The 16,804-nt window shown below is 32.5% G+C and overlaps 1 long non-coding RNA gene across 1 annotated transcript; it reads right to left on the reverse strand.

The window, feature by feature from the left end:
- Nucleotides 1-1,637: 1,637 nt before the first annotated feature.
- On the reverse strand, nucleotides 1,638-16,542 carry LOC135155898 (uncharacterized). Its single transcript, XR_010295018.1, has 3 exons — nucleotides 16,440-16,542; nucleotides 8,750-8,932; nucleotides 1,638-1,733 (listed from the first exon to the last, which is right to left on the reverse strand). It is a non-coding gene; the product is annotated as an uncharacterized LOC135155898 (long non-coding RNA).
- Between the last annotated feature and the right edge of the window lie 262 nt (nucleotides 16,543-16,804).

Raw genomic sequence — 16,804 nt, forward strand, 5'->3', positions numbered from 1 at the left:
ATTGTAGTCCCATATACAGAATTTGATGCTATTTATGTTATGTGTAAATGAAATGGGTCTATCAAATTCGCATTTCGTGATCAGGGCTGCAAGCCCTATTTCTACTTTATATGTTCAAGTTTGTTGATCCATGCCAGCAAACTTATTTCTTTTTAAATCGAATTATTAATAATAATTTTGAAACAAAAGTTGAGTTAATCACGATAAACTTGCCATGTTGAATGTTGTGAGTCTACATTTTGAATAGAATCCCAGTCTCTGACTACCCGAGCCGAGTTGGGTAGACCCATAACGTTAGGCTTTGAATTCAAACTAGTAATTTGCTGTGATTCTAACGAAGTATGGCAGTGAGTCCAAACTTCGCGTGTGTCCATACATCGCGGACGGTCATCTCAAACAATAGTTGTACAGCATTATTTTTAAGTTTAAACTTCTTTTCTTTTTGCACCCTACCCCCAAACATGAAACCACAAATATAAATCGTGGAGATCTTTGGAATAGGGTACAAGTAGGTTTTATGTATTGAACCCAAAAAGTATAACACAACTTCAAGTAAATACAAAAGCAGCAACAATAACTTCAAGTCATCTTCCAGCTGTGTTCTGACTTGTAGTTGATTATATCAATGATTCTCATCGCACGGCTGGGAACCTTTTGTGTTCATTTTCAACATTAAATACGGTACAAATAACCCCCTTTAAACACAAAACAAAGGAAAATTGGAAATGAATGACATTATGAAATATGTTATCTAATTACGGAAATCAATAAGTGAGCCATGTCAACTAAGTGTAAAGAAATTAACAATAGTGACCTCAAGCTACTCTACGAGAACATGTAGTGACTTGAGGTGAATTTTATGAAGGAATATAATCACATGCCACATGGAAATCCCAAACGTTAGCCATAACATCCATGGCCATAACAACTTCTAGTAAACATTATATTAACAACAAAGACTTCAAGAGATTTTTCGAAACCATGTCATTACTTTTAGTAGATTATATGACTGACTATCCTCGTCTAAAAACAAAATAAAGAATAAATGAAACAAATGAGATAAGGCAATATGCTATCTAATCATGGAAATATATGTGTGTGCCATGTCAACTTCCAGTAATGGAAATACAAACAATAATAACCTCAAGTCAACATAAAATACCATGTCATGACTTGCAGTGGATTTTATGAAGGATTGTGATCACATGCGTCATTTCTTTGCTGAATCTGCATAGTAACAGTATGTGTGTGTGTAGGGGGGTATGTAGGCTATCTAATTCTGACACACGGACATGCAGGCCTTCTCGGTCTTAAATCTTCTTTTTAAAGTACAATATGATCTTTAATACGTACAACGTATTCTTCACCATACATTTTTTAACTTGACAAGTAAACCCAGATTTTTCACCGAAAAAGCAAAAATAGAAACTTGGAGGAGAGGGGCATCACTCCCAAGCCCCACCAGTAGTAGGTTGTGTGGGGGAGGGTGTGTTTGTGTTATAGAACAAATCGTGGAGTATCTACCAACATAAAAAAAAATCTTGACATATTGATATTTCAGGGAAATCCAATGTAGGGTGAAATTATTTTTAGGATGAAATTACTTGTATGCTACTAGTTGACATTATTACCTTGACATCGTTTGCCAGTAAAACTGAAGAGGCAGTGACACTCATATCCATCAATGGTCTCATTACAGGTACCTCCGTGTAGACAAGGGTTAGACAAACAAGCTGTGTGAAGAATAATCAAAGGTTACTGCTCTATTAATGTATACCAAGAATGTATGGGAGGTTCTGTAAAAATTTAACGTTTTTGGTCGATTAAATGCAATAACGTCTTATGGAATGCACTTCCTAATTATATGAGAAATATACATGATTTAGATAAGTTTAAGACTTCCCTCAAAGAGTAAATGTTTAACATGTAATGAATTCAGTGCCCAACACTCTTTACTTACTTTCCAAGTGGATAGGGACATGCGTAGCTATGTGTTATGCGCTATAAAAGAGCTTAATGTTATTGTTATTATTATTATCATTATATCTGCTCCGCTATTTCTAGCATACACTGTTTAAAAAAAACTAATTTGACAGAAAAAATGATTTTGCGGAAAGCAAGAACAGAATCATTCTGTAAATTCATAAAACAGGAATTTTTCTGCAATTTAACAGGACAGGTCTGTTTAATAAGGGGGAACTGGTGCTTTCTTTAAGGAAATTTGTAAGGTTCAATACACCAAATACCAATTTCCTGTAAGATTACGCAATCTGGTAAGATTACAGGTGTTCTCGAGACTCTGCTGCAGGAACTTCTTTTATTTTAAGGATAAATTTTCTAACAGTGTAACACACAACCCTGGTGGCATAACTATGGGAGTTAGAGAGACGGAACCACCGCCCCACCCTGCCACCACCAAGATGAAATGGAGAAATAAGGAAAACATAAAGAAAAAAATAACATTATCGGTTACCTCTCATCTTTTTTTGGGTGTAATAAAGAACAACTTAACTTCACTTGAATTTTAACTATAAGGAATGATATAGATGAAATTAATGATTTTGATAAAAAAAATCATATTTTTCTCATGTAAGATAACCATAGCATTAGAAAGCCTATCTTCTACTACTTCTACTACTACTACTACTACTACACTGCTACTACTACTACTATTATTATTATTATTATTATTGTGCTCAGTTAGTTGATTGAGGAAACACGCACTCAATGATATATGACCTAAATGTATGTTCGAAACCTCTTTATGACTGGCAACACTATCGCTACTTTGAAATGCTACGAATTGAAAATGAAATGACAGCTCATCTGTAGAGGGAAAATGAAATAAGTCATGATCATATTTCAAGCCTTGCATGCTAAGCTATAATAATCACACCAAGGTCTGACAATATCATCATTTATGCATGACTAATCACGAAAATGGAATTATGTGCAAAACAAAGGCGAAACCTCGTTTTTATTTTTTTTTTATTTCAACAGCAAATGAAATATGAAAAAATAATTTAATTATAGACCTTTGCAAAGGACAATGAGGCAACAGTAGTCAGGTATCAGTTCGCCTAAAATCGTTTGCGAAGTGCGTAATATGATTGAAATACTCAGAATTGGATATCAGATGAAAACTTATCATCTCTTAATCTGTCGTGCGCTACGCTTCAATAAACATAAAGCTTTTAAAACATGCATTTCGTTAGGACATTATTCATTATATTATACAATAGCCAAATAATGACTTTTTTTGTTGTTAGTTTGTGTAATATACACTTTAATGTACAAATGATTTCCTGGGACATCGTGGTGTGTGTGTGTGTGTGTGTATATACATATATGTATATATATATATATATATATGTATATACACATATATATATATATATATATGTGTGTGTGTGTGTGTGTGTGTGTGTATATATGTGTATATACACACACACACACACCCACCCTCCCTTACACACACACATATATGTATCAATATATATATATATATATATATATATATATGTGTGTGTGTGTGTGTGTGTGAGGGTGAGGGTGTGTGTTTGAGGGTGTACATGTATAGCCTTTTCATTTTAGTATGAAGATGAATAATTTAGTAGATCGTTCTCTTTTATATCACGTTTGCATCTGAGTAAAACCAAGAAGAGATTTCTTTGAAAAAATCCAAACCCCCACTTTTTTATGCTTGTTATAGTACATGAAGTAAAGATGAGAATATTCAATCTGAAACAAATTTAGGCACATCGGAAAAGTCTCATTGCAGTTGGTTTTATGGGGGGGGGGGGGTAATTTAGAAAGTAATGGAAAATGTATTTTCTTTTCTACGGTAAACCAGACAGGTGCAGTGTTAAACAATCAATTCCTTGAATTGCAGAAGGATTCATCCTATTCACGCATTATTTGGTTCCTATAGAATTTAATGTTGGAAATAGACGGGAGTTCTTTGGATATAATATGTTTGGGTTAGGCTTAACTTGGTGTTGGCATATTAGATATGCATGACCACCACGTTAATGACATGGGGAAGTGTGGTTGGATGACTGGCGAATTATTGTGTTGGATATGTTGGATGTTGAATGAATGGGGGTGTTTGGAGTGTGATACTATGAGAGGGCGTGGTTGTATCGTGTTTTGTGTTGCCTGTTTGCATTTCATGGGTAGTCTTTCATGTCTTTCATTCATTCAGGTTCTGTTGTATTTTTCGGATTGGGTAAAAGTGTATGGATAGAAGATTATATTTTACTTTACTCACTTTAAATGTCAGAGGTCTAAGAGACAAGGCTAAAAGAAAAAACATTTTTGAATTTTGCAAAAATAAAGGGAGTAATATTGTGTTTTTACAGGAAACCTATAGTACGGAAGAGGTTGAAGAGAAGTGGAAATTAGAGTGGAATGGGCCTATATTGTTTAGTCATGGAACGAACCATAGTAGAGGTGTTTCAGTTCTCATTTCTCCAAATTTAAATATAAAAATGGATAATGTTATTTTTGATGAAAATGGAAGATACGTCGTTATGAAGTTTGAATTTCAACAATCTAAAATAATTTTAATTAATTGTTATTTCCCCACAAGAGATAAGGAGAAGATGCAAATTGAATTTTTAGAGGAACTAGATAAATGTATTTCAAAGCTTTACAGCTCTGAAGAAATGATAATTATTGGGGGAGATTTTAATACAATAATGAATGGAGATTTGGATTATTTAGGTCCAAGAATCTTTTATAAAAACAGATTTAACAAGAAATTTGATGGATTTTTAGATAGATTCGGTTTAGAAGATATATGGAGGAGGATGAATCCTGAAAAGAAACAATTTACATTCAGGCAAAAATGTCCTATTATGCAAAGTCGATTGGATTATTGGTTCGGGTCCTCTGCTTTTCAGCATTTAGTTAATGGTTGTGATATTGTAACATCAATCACGCCAGATCATTCAGGCGTTCTGCTTCAATTAACAAGCAGTGTAGACAAGCCACACTTAGGCAATTCATATTGGAAGTTCAACAATAGTCTGTGCGCAGATCAGGAATTCGTGAATTTATTCAAAGATAAAATAGTTGAATTAAAAAAAGAATGGCTCCCGAAAATAGAAGATAAATTATTGTTGTGGGATTTTTTAAAAAATGAAAATGAGGGAGATTATTAATAAGTACACAAAGAAAAAAGCAAAGCTTAGGAAACATGAAATTGAAAAATTAGAGGAAGATATAAGACGTTTGGAAATCCACCTATCGACTCAGCCTTCGAGGAAAATACTTGATGAAATGGAGGAGAAAAAGTCTAAATTGAACAGATTGTTTGATTATAGCCGACAAGGTGTAAAAATCCGATCAAGAGCTTTTTGGTTTGAGGAAGGAGAACAAAAAACACAATATTTTGAACAGTTATTAAAATCAAATAAACGGAAAAGTGTAATAAAAGAAATAAATGATCAATGTGAACAGACTATAAAAGATAGGAGTGAAATATTGAAGAAGATAAAGTCATTTTACGAAAAATTATATTCATTGAATGAAGTGATTGTAAATGAAAACTCTTTTTTCCTGAAGGATATTCCTAAATTATCCAAAGAAAGTCGAGATATTTGTGAAGGTAAAATTACTATTCAGGATTGTTTAAGTGTTTTGAAAGAAATGAAATTTAATAAAACCCCTGGAAACGACGGTTTTACTGTTGAATTTTATTACACCTTTTGGAATTTATTGGGGGGACTTTTGGTGGAAGTGTTAAATGAAGTGTATAATAGGGGATTATTAGCAACTTCACAAAGGCAGGGAGTGATTACACTATTAGAAAAGGAAGGCAAAAACCCTTTATACATTCAAAACTATAGACCAATCACGCTTTTAAATGTTGATTACAAGATCTTATCAAAGGTATTAGCAAAAAGATTGAAAAAGGTTCTGAATGAGATAATTCATATTGATCAAATAGGGTATGTTGAAAATAGGAACATTGGAGATGGTGTGAGATTAATCGATGATATTTTATTTCAGTCCTCTTTTGGAAATATTGGATATTTGATCACGGTGGACTTTGAAAAGGCTTTTGATTCTGTTTCCCATGATTTTCTTTTTCAGACTCTTAAATTATTTGGATTTGGCCAGTCTTTCTGTTCTTGGGTTCGTGTTTTATATACAGATATAACAAGTTGTATTATGAATGGAGGTTATTCCACTGGTTATTTTGATATAAAACGAGGGGTAAGACAGGGGGACCCCCTTTCTCCTTATCTGTTTTTGCTGTGTATAGAAACACTAGCTTTGGCAATAAGAAGAGACGCTCTAGTTGAATGAATTCAGTTTGGATCTCATGAAATTAAGCAAATATTGTATGCCGATGATATCACTCTGTTTGTTAAAAATAGCAATTCTGTTAAACGGCTTAAATATCTTTTGGAAGAATTCGAAAAAGTGAGCGGTCTGAAGATAAACAAAGGGAAAATAAACTTTTTTTTGGATGGGAAAAGATCAAGACAGACCTCAAACTCCGCTATTTGAAAATTTGGTTCAGCAAATTAAAATCTTTGGCGTTTATTTCTCTCTAAATGTAATAATAAAAGAAGATCTAAACTTCAAAGAGATACTTAGCAAAATAAAAAGACTTTTGGGATGGTGGAAACAAAGGGATCTAACCCTAATGGGTTAAATACATTTGTTGAAAAGTTATGCATTATCAAAATTAAATTACGTCTCGTCACTTTTAGTTGTTCCTAACTGGTTGTTCGTTGAGGTGGAACGGATCACTTTTGAGTTTTTGTGGTCAGGTAAAGACCGTATAAAGAGAAACATTATGTATCAGGATTACTCACACGGTGGGTTAAGAATGATGAATTTTAAGTTGTTCATAAAGGCCCAACGTCTAATGTGGCTGAAACGTCTATTATACGGGGAACGCAATGCTGGGTGGAAATTGTATTTTGATTTCTGTTTTAGATCACTCGGTTGGAGACTGTTATTTCTATGCGATTTTGATATTTGCAAATTAACACAGACAATGCCACAATTTTATTCTGAAATGCTGAAGGCTTGGCAAGATATGAGAAAATATAGATATACAAAAGAGGAAGTAAACCCGATTATATTTAATAATAAGAATGTATGTGTAAGAGGTAAAATGATTTTTGATATTGATCTTTATAATAAGGGAATATACACTGTAGATCATATTTTTGATAACGGGGTTGTGAGACCTGTGGCTTATTTTCAAAATCTTGGGGTAACCGCAGATGAACTGCTCCACATTATTGATATAGTACATGCTATTCCAACTACTTGGAAAAATGCCTATAGCTCTATTAAATTTATAAAGATTGACGATGAGAACTTCAAAGTTAATTTGAATATCAGTAAGCTGGAAACTACTTTTGAGGTGATTAAATCAAAAAACGATTTATAGTTGTTTTGTTGAAAATTTACGGGAAACTTATAATTTAACATTGAAAGATAAAAACATTAATTTGAATTTTACAGATAATGAAATGTGTAATAGGCTTGCCCAAACCAGGAGCATAACTTTGATTAGGAAACAAAGAGAATTCCAGTTCTTACTTTTACACGGGGCGATTTATACCAAAGAACAGTTATTGAGATTTGGGTATGTTAAAGACAGTTTATGCTCTTTTTGTGGCAGAGAAACCGAATCATACATTCATATTTTTCTAAATTGTTCCAAGGTAAAACCTTAATGGGAATTTTTTATTAAATATTTCTGTATGTCTGAATTAAGAGATTTAGAATGGAGAGATATACATTTGGGATTATCTGGAAGTACGAATAGAAATAATTGTGTAAACTGTATAATCTTTTTCATCAAATATGCCATTTTCCAATCCAGAACTAATGGTCAGGTTCCTTCCTGCCATAAAATACAAAAATATATTGCGGAACGTAGGGAGGAAGAAAAATGCTTAGCTATAAAATCGGGCAAATTGAGTTTGCATGTAAAGAAATGGGAAGAACTGAAGGTGAATGAGGCAGTGAATGCAAACAGGTGTGAAGCGTCTGCTGGTGCTGTGAGTATGTAATGGTATGTCCGCGTGTGAATGCGAGTGTGCAATGGTATATGTCCGCGTGTGAATGTGAGTGCTTGCTGCCAGGGAGGGGGGGGGGGGGGCTTCCTATCTCCATGGTTAGCAAAATATATGTTTGAGTAGATCCAAAAAGAAAGAATATTTTGTTTGGGGTGTGGAAAAGGTTTTGTTTGTTTTATTTTGTTGATGTTGTGTTTGTTTTGTTTTCGTGTGTGCTTTATATATAAAATCTTTAATATTCAGATTATTGTATACTTTCTAAGAATAAACATAGAGACTTTTTTTTTCTGTATTGTCTTACAAAAGTTGGAGGAATGGATATACATGTATAAGTACTTTTTTTATTATGGGATAACCTCTTCACTTAAAAAAGTCTGTACTTTTGATTTTTCATCATACAATACGGTATTATTATACAGTAAATACATGTGAAATTACGAGGTTTTTGTTATTGGTATTATGGGTTATGATTATATTTGTTCGAAAAATTTATATCAAGATGTATATTATTTCATTTGTTATATTGCTGTATAAGTGTACTTCACTTTAATTTGCATATATGTATTTGATTTATTACCCTTTTATGTATGAAAAATGTAATAGTATCTGAATAAAGGCTAAAAAAGCAAGAAAAAAAAGGAAAAAAAAATGTATATACGACTGCATAATACAACTATATATTCATGAGCTAGTGGTACCTGGTATGGAGCATACAATATTCAGATCAATTCCTTTCATCTGTGGACGGATTGCCATAGGATGATCACGTGGTACCCTCTTCTGCACTAGTTGGATGACGTCATCAGAACTTGGTGCTTTAATTGAAGGACAAGAGATCGTCATAGGGCAAGAGACGTCATTATCTATATAGTCCGCAAGAACTGCAAGGAATCAAATAAATGAACATCACATTAAGTTAGTTATTGAGTACGCATATTTTTTTTAACTTTAAATGATTTTTCATAAATACGTTATTTTCATTGCAATTGATTATATGGGATTTTATTGAAACACATAGGTTGTTACACATTGATGCATTGACAACCCTTTACAATGTTTTTATTTCGAACTTTCCATTTCCACTTTATACGCTATCAGCCAAGGAAAAATTGAATTAATGTGAGTGAAATGACGCCCACCTAACAAGGCACATAAGTTGCTGATAATGATAACAACAATACTAATAAAAAAGTGATAATGATGATAATAATAATAATAATAAGAAGAATAGTAATGATAATGACAATAATAAAGATAATGATAATAATGATAATGATGATGATGATGATGATACTACTATTACTACTACTACTAATAATAATAATAATAGTAATAATAATGGTATTATGATAAATAATGATAATAATAGTAATTAAAATGATTTTACTTATAATGCTTATAATATAATTATAATGATAAAACAATAATATTAATCATAAAGATAGTATATAATACACATAATACACATAAAAAATAGCTAATCATATCCCTTTACACTTGTATGAAACAATATAATTAAGTAGAAACTAAGAAATGAGATTGAAAAAAAAATGATTGAAGAACGTTGGGCACTGATATCATTATAAAAAAGTTAAATAGATAATAAAAAGTTATGTTTATTTTTGATAGTTTTTAGACTGTTAGATGATACGTTACAACATGTCCTAAATGGTATTGAGTTTACAACACTGTTTGGACAATTATATTGTCTACAAGTTTAGTTTTGTTCAGAATGGTTCTTCTGTTATCGGGAGACAAAACATGGGGTATCTTCCTAAAAAATATTCTCAAAATGAACTTTCAGAGGTGAGAAGGATAAAATGAAAGTGCTTTACAAGTGGCAAATCATGGCTATGTCCATTATGGGATTCTAGGATTGTCTTACTTTATTGTTGTATTACATTGTTCATGAATTAATCAAAAACACTCGTGCCAATTATATCGTATCTACCTCTACTCATCAAACTTTAAAATGGTATAACTTTTCTTGATTCACATTCTTGAATGTATTTCATTTCGTTTTTCATTTCGTTTATTTCCATTTTCAACAATTACAGTTTATTTTGTACATTTTAACATATAAATAACAAAACATATTTCAAGTATTCCTGTACAAAAATTATATTCAAGATTATTACATATCAGGTTGGAAAAGGAGGAGGCTGCTAAAAAGCGGAGCTTGTAGAGTGCAGCCTCCTAATAAATATTCTTGTAGTTGCATAGCATATAAAAATCAAAATAACAACTTGAGCATGAACCAGTTAAATTAAAAGGAAATAGGGGAAATTAAAATAGAAAAGGAAATAAGAAAAAGAGAGATTAAAGGTCTCCAGAATCCAGCCCCTGCACTCACAGACGGACCTCGTTGATCAACAGGAAAACGAAAGAGATGGAAAAGCGTACGTGACATGATAATCATGTTTGATTTTTAAAAAATACAAGAGTTTGAGTGATGAAGAGTTAAATTCAATGGTTATCTTGGAGAAATTTTTTGAACTTATATTTGAAAGAATTAAGGCTCGGTGATTCTTTGATGTTTTTATTAATAGTTCCCCAGAGTCTAGGGCCTTCAAAAGTAAAAAAAAAATGCAAGGATGGTCCGGGGTAGTGGTAAATGGAATTCATCTGATTGACGTGTGGGATATTTGTGAAGAGTTTTGTTTTTGTTAAATGAGTAATTAAATATGAATGGTAACATATTATTGTTTAACTGATACATGAATTGACCCAAGTTATATTGGTACAGTGTTTTTATTTTTAGAATGTTATTGTTTAAAAACAACTCATCTGTGTGAGATCTACAGGACAAGTTGAAAATAACACGCAATGCCTTCTTTTGTAAAAGTAATATTCTATCAAGGTAGGTTGAGTGTGTATTTCCCCCAAACAATTGCTCCATAATTTAAGTATGGTAAAATTAATGTTGAATAAAGCATTTTTAGGGAGGAAGTTGGAAGAAAAAACTTGACTTTGTTGATAACACCAATATTGCGTGAAATTGTACGACATATAAAGTCAATGTGTGTTTTCCAAGATAATTTGTTGTCTATTATGAGACCTAAAAATGTTGTTGTAGTAACAACTTCAATGTCTTTATTGTCCAATTTGATATTAAATGGCAATTGTTCTAAAGAATTTCGTTTTTTGTACATTAATTGACAATTTGTTAGCCCTAATCCATTGTACCAATTTATCTAGTTCAGTGTTCAGTACATTTATTAAAATATCGGGGTTAGGATGAGAGTATAGTACATTTGAATCATCTGCAAAAAGGACATAATATAATATTTCAGAGGAGTTCTGGATGTCATTTATATAGATTATAAATAAAAGAGGGCCCAGGAGGCTGCCTTGGGGAACACCCCAGTTAACATTTTGTAGAGAAGAATTTTGTTCATTTATGCTTACGAATTGTTTACGATTTACGAGGTAGTTTCTAAACCACTCCAAGGCCTTCCCACGAACTCCGTAATTTTCAAGTTCGTAGAGCAGTATTTCATGATTTATAGTGTCAAAGGCCTTGGAGAGGTCCAGAAAAACACATATTGATGTTCAAAGTTGTCAATAGCTTTTGTGATTTTGTCAATAAATGAGAGAGTGGCATGAGATGTACTATGTTTTTGGCGAAATCCAAATTGAAAATCAGAGATTATATTATATTTATTCAAAAGATTTAATAATCTTGTGTAGATCACCCTTTCCATAACTTTAGACAAAGTAGGTAATAAAGCTATCGGTCTAAAGTAACATACATTAATCTTTTCTCCTTTTTTGTGCACTGGTATTATCTTTGATATTTTCATATTGTCAGGCACGACGCCATTACTTAAAGAAAGGTTGAATATGTATACTAATGGATCAACAATATATTCTATAACATTCTTTAATAAAATATTGTCAATACCATCGTAACCACAGTTTTTTTTTTTTTTTTTAAGTTGTTCACTATATCTTTTATTTCATTTCTATGTACTGGTACTAAAAATTAAGAATTAGGGTTTGGTTGGTGAATGAAATCCGTAAATTTTTTATGTGTTAATGGTATATTGTCTGCAAGACTTTTTTCAATTTGTGTAAAGTATTGATTAAATATATCAGCTATACGAAAATAATCATGAATTTCAACATTATTGTGCTTTATTGTTTTTATGCGTGCTTTTGTGCTTTGTTTATTTATGGCAGTGTTTGTTGTTTTCCATGTTTTATTGATGTCGTGTTTGAGACGAATTAATTGATTTGTGAAATATTTTCGTTTTTCACTCCGCAATAATTTAGTGAGGGTATTTTTATATGTAGTATATTTACGATGTGACTTTTCTGAGCGATTGATTTTATCGGCATAGTATAAGTTATTTTTGCGATTTATTGATCGTAATATTGATTTCGATATCCAAGGAAGTCTTGGACTCTTTTTATAATTATTACATTTACTGACCAATGGTACATGTCTATCTAAATTTGAAGTAAAAATTTTCATAAATATATTATATGCTGTATTTGTATCTTGAGAACTGAATGCCTCAGACCAATCCGCGTCTTCAAGACCATCTTTTAAGCACTGTAAATTATTTGGTGTTAGTCGTAGGAATTTATGTTGCGGGGTATCTTTTTTTGCTAACCTAAACGGAGTTCTTGAAAATATCGGCAAATGGTCAGAAATATCAGATAAAATTATTCCAGACTCGGGTAAAGGAGAAACATTACAAAAAATATTATCAATAAGGGTTGCAGATTGGTTAGTAACCCTAGTGGGTTTTGTTATCAATGGTAAAAAGGATGATGACAGCATGATATCCAAAAATTCATGTGACCTATTGTGATTAGATTTAGACATGTCTATATTAAAGTCACCTACCACATAACAATCTTTATTATAAAAAACCGGATTTTGTAGAAAGTCTTGCAAGTATTCAAAAAAAATTTTTGTGTTGGAGTTAGGAGGTCTATAAAATACTGCGATCATTATGTTTTTAGAGTTTGGTACCCGAAGTTCAATGATAAGAGATTCAGCAATTTCATTCATACAATTAAGATCATTGTGAGTAAAATATTCTAGTTGTTCATTGATATAGGTACCTACCCCTCCTCCCCGACTATTACCCCTATGGTTTTCTACAAATGTGTAACCAGGAAGTGAGTATAAACCATCAGATTCCTGTGATAACCATGTCTCAGTTAGCGCGATTATGGACATTTTGGTTTGTGAAGATGAATCGGATAAAAGACGTAAATTGTCGAAATTAGAGCTCAAGCTCCTTATATTCATGTGCATTATTGAAAGTGTATTTGTAGATTTATCAAGAGAATTAAATTGATTTATTGTAAAGTAATTCGAACTTGGATAATTATTGTCGTTATTTTCATTTAAATCTGCAGCTAAATTCATCTCCATCGATACGAGATTTTCAAAAGAAGAATTGTAGTTAGTATTTTGGGTTTCGTTGTTCGGCCTAAACAAATTGTAAAGCTCATCATCATTCAACACTGAAAAGGGGAAATTTTCAATCACTGGGAATTGAAAGAGAAAAACACGAAATGCAAAAGAGTCGCTTCCTGAAGAGACCGACGAGACCGCGTGCTCTGAGTGTCAGCGAGGCAAGGACCTGGAGAGAATAATAATTGGATAAAGAAAAAACTGGTTATACACATTCCTATGAAGAAAAGGAGCACAAACACATGAAAAGTCATCAGGTAAACATTGGCAATTATATACGATGTCAATTGCATCGTAAAATTTTTGTACTAAATAAGCATAAAAGAGTTGGGTGAGCTCCCGTGAATAAAACAAGCTGGGAAGCCTCCCCGATATAGAATAGGATAAGGAATGACACAAATTCAAATTATTCAGGGCATGCTTCCCAGAAAACTGAAAGAAGGTGAAAAAGCATTCGAATGTAGTTATGGTCTTCGAACATTTAAATAAAACTTGTACTCTTACACCTGGTATACAATTTGTTTGGCTTGATCGAAATACCGCTGAATTGATGAATAAAAAGAATGATCGTCTGAGATCCAGATCATGTTACACTGTACATTAATCATAGTTGATTTGTCAAAAACATAAATTAACTAAAGCTATCTTTTTCTTATGTAGAATGGTTACTGCTTTTACAAATAATTATGTCCTATATACGTCCTCAGTGAACAGAGTAAACCTACATGACAATTACAAAGTTCTTTCCTCTTTTGACCTTAAAACAGCAATGTACACTTATGATTATGATCAGTAAATTTTTTTCTTCTTCTTCAAAGCTGGATCAATTAAAACTCCTCAAAGATTTAAAAAAAAAAATTAATCCAGAGTTACAATCTATATTTCTGTTTGAACTCTAAAAAAAGATATATTTATAAATATATAACACGAACTTAGGAACCAATTTCAAAATTTGACCGACACCTATAAAACACATCGTTTATCATGTTTCAATTACCGAATAAATTATTTAGACAAAAAGAATGCTCTACTGGCTGCAGGTCATTTTCATACTGTAGAATAAGTAAATAAATCTAACTCAATTCATCATTGAACTAGCTTACATCTTCTGTCCAATACTGTTAGCAACAAAAAGAATGGTTATTACTTTAACATCCTTCGTATTTGTAAACAGAAAATTTAAAAATGCAAAGATAAAAAATCATCTGAAATGACCAGGTTCTTTCCTCCATTGGTCTAAAATAAATGTACCATGATTAACATGAATATAATTTATATTTTTATCAAAAGAGCTTGTGTTAATTATGTGAATGACTACGTCAATAAAACTGTAAGCAATTGTAATACAAAAGGTCAAACATTTCTATGCACATGATGATATAAATGAATCAAGATTCAAAATCGAAGGCAAGTCTATAATGCACATGACCATCCGTTTATTGGATTGTGAACCCATCATGCCCATAGAGTATTATTTTGAAAAATTAAAACCACGAGGGTGAAAAAACAATTCCAAGTTTCAACCGGCACTAAGCATGTCCACATTTTACTCAGTTGAAGTTTTGAATCTTAATTCAGAGGGGTTTATAAAAAAGATCTAGATGAAAATTTTCTTCTACTATCTTAAAAAAAAGCTCATACAGTCATAGTACTATACTTTCTCTCCCATTGTATATTACGCATACATGCTTTCATGAAGAGCAAAATAAAGAAATGTTTACTCTACGGCCTATGTTAAAATTCTAAGTTATATCTTACAAAATCATTCACCTCTTTACAATGGTTATTTTTACTTAAATTTACTTAAATTTAAAGGAAAATGAGAATGCTATATGAATACAAGCACCGCCAGGAGTTAGTCAAGTTAAAGGAGAATGAAACCCTTGAAACCAGCTGAATCCATATCAAAGAGAAAAATCAAAGAAACATATCGTTGAAAGTTTGAGGAAGATTGAATGAATAATAAGAAAGTTATGAGCATTTGAATATTGAGATCACTAATGCCATGTAGATCTTCCCATTGGCAATGCGACCAAGATCTGTGATGTCACACACGTACAACTCCCTCATTACTTTAGTACTTATTTCACTTATATTCTCACTTTTATAGAATCTATCACAAGGTGAGGTGTTCTCTTTATGAGAGGACAAGTACAGAGGTTTCACAACATTATATCATTGATGAATCGTTTGTCATATGATTAGAATGAGCAAAAAGAGATGTTTTGGGGTATATTTTCAGTGTCCAAATGGGGAGAGTTGTTCATCTGTGACATCATAGATCTTGGTCGCATTGCCAATGGGAGGATCTCCATAGCATTAGTGATCTCGACATTCAAATGCTCATAACTCTTCTATTGCTAGTCCTATTTTACTCAAACTTTTGTTGATCTTATTCTTTGATTTTTCTGCTTTCACAAAAGCTAACTTGCTCCAAGAGTTTCATTCTCCTTTAAGGATGTTCAATACTTAGTATCCCGTCAATTTTAGCGAAAAGAGTCACATTTTTTCAATGCACATATGTTTTACTATAATTTTTTTTTGTGTGTAAATTAATAGGCCCCAGAGAAAATATTCTTATGCTTTAAATGGAGATGTAAGTTTTGATTGATATTTAAAAGAAAATGAGAATGCTATCTGGTTACTACTTCCATCAGCATATACAGGTAAGTGCCTGGTATACATTTACTGGAATCTTCACTTAAATCTGGTATCAACAAATGTGAAATGTTGAGTAAACTCCAGAAGTAAAACCTGTTTCTCATACGGACGAATTTTTTTCACTGGGCATAATTATGTCAAGATGTATAAGTTGAACCGTAGTATGCAATTTACTACATATAAAAAGTCAAAATTTAGCGAACGATCATGTGAAAAATTTGTAATTTACTCACATCCAAATTAATAAGTTAATAAAATATGACTATGATGTATAAACAAATCAAATACATTACATGGGTGCTCTTGGATGAAGATTACTCGGACCAATTAGCCCATCGATCTGGCGTGCCTCCATTCCTTACATGTTTGCGTGTTTGTAGCAAAATCTTGGTTCCATTGACTTTGATCCTGGTTGCCAGGTTATTGTTCTTACGAATGTTGTATGCAATTGCTGCCAATCTTCCTCTTTCTCTTTTCATGCTGGGAGGCAAATCCGTACGGATGGAAACCCGACTGAAAGGCGACGGAGGGTCCGATGCACTGCTGCCAGGGGGGTCCGGCTGCCGGCGCGGTCGTCGTTCGTAGGCCTGAAGAAGCCGGTCTCTGTCCATCATGCGGCCGAATCTGATGATAATCGCAGGGGGTTGGCGGTTAGAAT

Source organism: Lytechinus pictus, chromosome 11 (genome assembly GCF_037042905.1).
Source record: "Lytechinus pictus isolate F3 Inbred chromosome 11, Lp3.0, whole genome shotgun sequence".
Classification (NCBI taxonomy): domain Eukaryota; kingdom Metazoa; phylum Echinodermata; class Echinoidea; order Temnopleuroida; family Toxopneustidae; genus Lytechinus; species Lytechinus pictus.